Source organism: Rhinopithecus roxellana, chromosome 11 (assembly GCF_007565055.1).
Source record: "Rhinopithecus roxellana isolate Shanxi Qingling chromosome 11, ASM756505v1, whole genome shotgun sequence".
In the NCBI taxonomy this organism is placed as follows: domain Eukaryota; kingdom Metazoa; phylum Chordata; class Mammalia; order Primates; family Cercopithecidae; genus Rhinopithecus; species Rhinopithecus roxellana.
In genome coordinates, this window is record NC_044559.1 from 63,474,041 (window position 1) to 63,478,794 (window position 4,754).

The window sequence follows — 4,754 nt, forward strand, 5'->3', positions numbered from 1 at the left end:
GAAGTCAGGTAGCGTGACGCCTCCAGCTTTGTCCTTTTGACTTAGGATTGTCTTGGCAATGCGGGCCCTTTTTTGGTTCCATATGAACTTTAAAGCAGTTTTTTCCAATTCTGTGAAGAAACTCATTGGTAGCTTGATGGGGATGGCATTGAATCTATAAATAACCTTGGGGAGTATGGCCATTTTCACGATATTGATTCTTCCTATCCATGAGCATGGTATGTTCTTCCATTTGTTTGTGTCCTCTTTTATTTCGCTGAGCAGTGGTTTGTAGTTCTCCTTGAAGAGGTCCTTTACATCCCTTGTAAGCTGGATTCCTAGGTATTTTATTCTCTTTGAAGCAATTGTGAATGGAAGTTCATTCCTGATTTGGCTCTCTGCTTGTCTGTTACTGGTGTATAAGAATGCTTGTGATTTTTGCACATTAATTTTGTATCCTGAGACTTTGCTGAAGTTGCTTATCAGCTTAAGGAGATTTTGGGCTGAGACGATGGGGTTTTCTAAATATACAATCATGTCATCTGCAAACAGGGACAATTTGACTTCTTCTTTTCCTAAATGGATACCCTTGATTTCTTTCTCTTGCCTGATTGCCCTAGCCAGAACTTCCAAGACTATGTTGAATAGGAGTGGTGAGAGAGGGCATCCCTGTCTTGTGCCAGTTTTCAAAGGGAATTTTTCCAGTTTTTGCCCATTCAGTATGATATTAGCTGTGGGTTTGTCATAAATAGCTCTTATTATTTTGAGGTACGTTCCATCAATACCAAATTTATTGAGCGTTTTTAGCATGAAGGGCTGTTGAATTTTGTCAAAAGCCTTTTCTGCATCTATTGAGACAATCATGTGGTTCTTGTCTTTGGTTCTGTTTATATGCTGGATTACGTTTATTGATTTGCGAATGTTGAACCAGCCTTGCATCCCAGGGATGAAGCCCACTTGATCATGGTGGATAAGCTTTTTGATGTGCTGCTGAATCCGGTTTGCCAGTATTTTATTGAGAATTTTTGCATCAATGTTCATCAGGGATATTGGTCTAAAATTCTCTTTTTTTGATGTGTCTCTGCCAGGCTTTGGTATCAGGATGATGTTGGCCTCATAAAATGAGTTAGGGAGGATTCCCTCTTTTTCTATTGATTGGAATAGTTTCAGAAGGAATGGTACCAGCTCCTCCTTGTACCTCTGGTAGAATTCAGCTGTGAATCCATCTGGTCCTGGACTTTTTTTGGTGGGTAGGCTATTAATTGTTGCCTCAATTTCAGAGCCTACTATTGGTCTATTCAGGGATTCAACTTCTTCCTGGTTTAGCCTTGGGAGAGTGTAAGTGTCCAGGAATTTATCCATTTCTTCTAGATTTTCTAGTTGATTTGCGTAGAGGCGTTTATAGTATTCTCTGATGGTAGTTTGTATTTCTGTGGGGTCAGTGGTGATATCCCCTTTATCATTTTTTATTGCATCTATTTGATTCCTCTCTCTTTTCTTCTTTATTAGCCTTGCTAGCGGTCTGTCAATTTTGTTGATCTTTTCAAAAAACCAACTCCTGGATTCATTGATTTTTTGGAGGGTTTTTTCTGTCTCTATCTCCTTCAGTTCGGCTCTGATCTTAGTTATTTCTTGCCTTCTGCTAGCTTTTGAATGTGTTTGCTCTTGCCTCTCTAGTTCTTTTAATTGTGATGTTAGTCAATTTTAGATCTTTCCTGCTTTCTCTTGTGGGCATTTAGTGCTATAAATTTCCCTCTACACACTGCTTTAAATGTGTCCCAGAGATTCTGGTATGTTGTATCTTTGTTCTCATTGGTTTCAAAGAACATCTTTATTTCTGCTTTCATTTCGTTATGTACCCAGTAGTCATTCAGGAGCAGGTTGTTCAGTTTCCATGTAGTTGAGCGGTTTTGATTGAGTTTCTTAGTCCTGAGTTCTAGTTTGATTGCACTGTGGTCTGAGAGACAGTTTGTTATAATTTCTGTTCTTTTACATTTGCTGAGGAGTGCTTTACTTCCAATTATGTGGTCAATTTTGGAATAAGTGCGATGTGGTGCTGAGAAGAATGTATATTCTGTTGATTTGGGGTGGAGAGTTCTATAGATGTCTATTAGGTCTGCTTGGTGCAGAGATGAGTTCAATTCCTGGATATCCTTGTTAACTTTCTGTCTCGTTGATCTGTCTAATGTTGACAGTGGAGTGTTGAAGTCTCCCATTATTATTGTATGGGAGTCTAAGTCTCTTTGTAAGTCTCTAAGGACTTGCTTTATGAATCTGGGTGCTCCTGTATTGGGTGCATATATATTTAGGAGAGTTAGCTCTTCCTGTTGAATTGATCCCTTTACCATTATGTAATGGCCTTCTTTGTCTCTTTTGATCTTTGATGGTTTAAAGTCTGTTTTATCAGAGACAAGGATTGCAACCCCTGCTTTTTTTTGTTCTCCATTTGCTTGGTAGATCTTCCTCCATCCCTTTATTTTGAGCCTATGTATGTCTCTGCATGTGAGATGGGTCTCCTGAATACAGCAGACTGATGGGTCTTGACTCTTTATCCAGTTTGCCAGTCTGTGTCTTTTAATTGGAGTATTTAGTCCATTAACATTTAAGGTTAATATTGTTATGTGTGAACTTGATCCTGCCATTATGATATTAACTGGTTATTTTGCTCGTTAGTCGATGCAGTTTCTTCCTAGCCTCGATGGTCTTTACATTTTGGCATGTTTTTGTGATGGCTGGTACCGGTTGTTCCTTTCCATGTTTAGGGCTTCCTTCAGGGTCTCTTGTAAGGCCGGCCTGGTGGTGACAAAATCTCTAAGCATTTGCTTATCTGTAAAGGATTTTATTTCTCCTTCACTTATGAAACTTAGTTTGGCTGGATATGAAATTCTGGGTTTAAAATTCTTTTCTTTAAGAACGTTGAATATTGGCCCCCACTCTCTTCTGGCTTGTAGAGTTTCTGCCGAGAGATCTGCTGTTAGTCTGATGGGCTTCCCTTTGTGGGTAACCCGACCTTTCTCTCTGGCTGCCCTTAAGATTTTTTCCTTCATTTCAACTTTGGTGAATCTGGCAATGATGTGTCTTGGAGTTGCTCTTCTGGAGGAGTATCTTTGTGGCGTTCTCTGTATTTCCTGAATTTGAATGTTGGCCTGCCCTACTAGGTTGGGGAAGTTCTCCTGGATGATATCCTGAAGAGTGTTTTCCAACTTGGTTCCATTTTCCCCCTCACTTTCAGGCACCCCAATCAGACGTAGATTTGGTCTTTTTACGTAATCCCATACTTCTTGCAGGCTTTGCTCATTTCTTTTTCTTCTTTTTTCTTTTGGTTTCTCTTCTCGCTTCATTTCATTCATTTGATCTTCAATCGCTGATACTCTTTCTTCCAGTTGATCGAGTCGGTTACTGAAGCTTGTGCATTTGTCACGTATTTCTCGTGTCATGGTTTTCATCTCTGTCATTTCGTTTATGATCTTCTCTGCATTAATTAGTCTAGCTGTCAATTCTTCCACTCTTTTTTCAAGATTTTTAGTTTCTTTGCGCTGGGTACGTAATTCCTCCTTTAGCTCTGATAAGTTTGATGGACTGAAGCCTTCTTCTCTCCTCTCGTCCAAGTCATTCTCTGACCAGCTTTGATCCGTTGCTGGCGATGGGCTGCGCTCCTTCGCAGGGGGAGATGCGCTCTTATTTTTTGAATTTCCAGCTTTTCTGCCCTGCTTCTTCCCCATCTTTGTGGTTTTATCTGTCTCTGGTCTTTGATGGTGGTGACGTACTGATGGGGTTTTGGTATAGGTGTCCTTCCTGTTTGATAGTTTTCCTTCTGACAGTCAGAAGGACTGTCTGTTGGTCTGTTGGAGATTGCTTGAGGTCCACTTCAGACCCTGTTTGCCTGGGTATCAGCAGCAGAGGTTGCCGAAGATAGAATATTGCTGAACAGCGAGTGTACCTGTCTGATTCTTCCTTTGGAAGTTTCCTCTCAGGGGTGTACTCCACCCTGTGAGGTGTGGGGTGTCAGACTGCCCCTAGTGGGGGATTTCTCCCAGCTAGGCTACTCAGGGGTCAGAGACACACCTGAGCAGGCAGTCTGTCCGTTCTCAGATCTCAACCTCCGCGTTGGGAGATCCACGGCTCTCCCCAAAGCTGTCAGACAGAGTCGTTCGCGTCTGCACCGGCTCCCGCTACTTCCCCTGTTGGTCTTCAGCTGTGCGCTGTCCCCAGAGGTGGAGACTACAGAGACAGGCAGGCTTCCTTGAGCTGCTGTGAGCTCCACCCAGTTCGAGCTTCCCAGCGGCTTTGTTTACCTACTTAAGCCTCAGCAATGGCGGGCGCCCCTCCCCCAGCCTCGCTGCTGCCTTGCGGATAGATCGCGGCAGACTGCTGTGTTAGCAGTGAGGGAGGCTTCGTGGGCGTGGGACCCTCCCGGCCAGGTGTGGGATATATTCTCCTGGAATGCCTGTATGCTTACAGCGCAGTATTGGGGTGGGAGTTACCCGATTTTCCAGGTGTTGTGTGTCTCAGTTCCCCTGGCTAGGAAAACGGATCCCCTTCCCCCTTGCGCTTCCAGGTGAGGCGATGCCTCGCCCTGCTTCAGCTCTCGCTGGTCAGGCTGCAGCAGCTGACCAGCACCGATTGTCCGGCACTCCCTAGTGAGATGACCCCAGTACCTCAGTTGAAAATGCAGAAATCACCGGTCTTCTGTGTCGCTCGCGCTGGGAGTTGGAGACTGGATCTGTTCCTATTCGGCCATCTTGCTCCGCCCCCCCCCCCACATCTTTATTTTT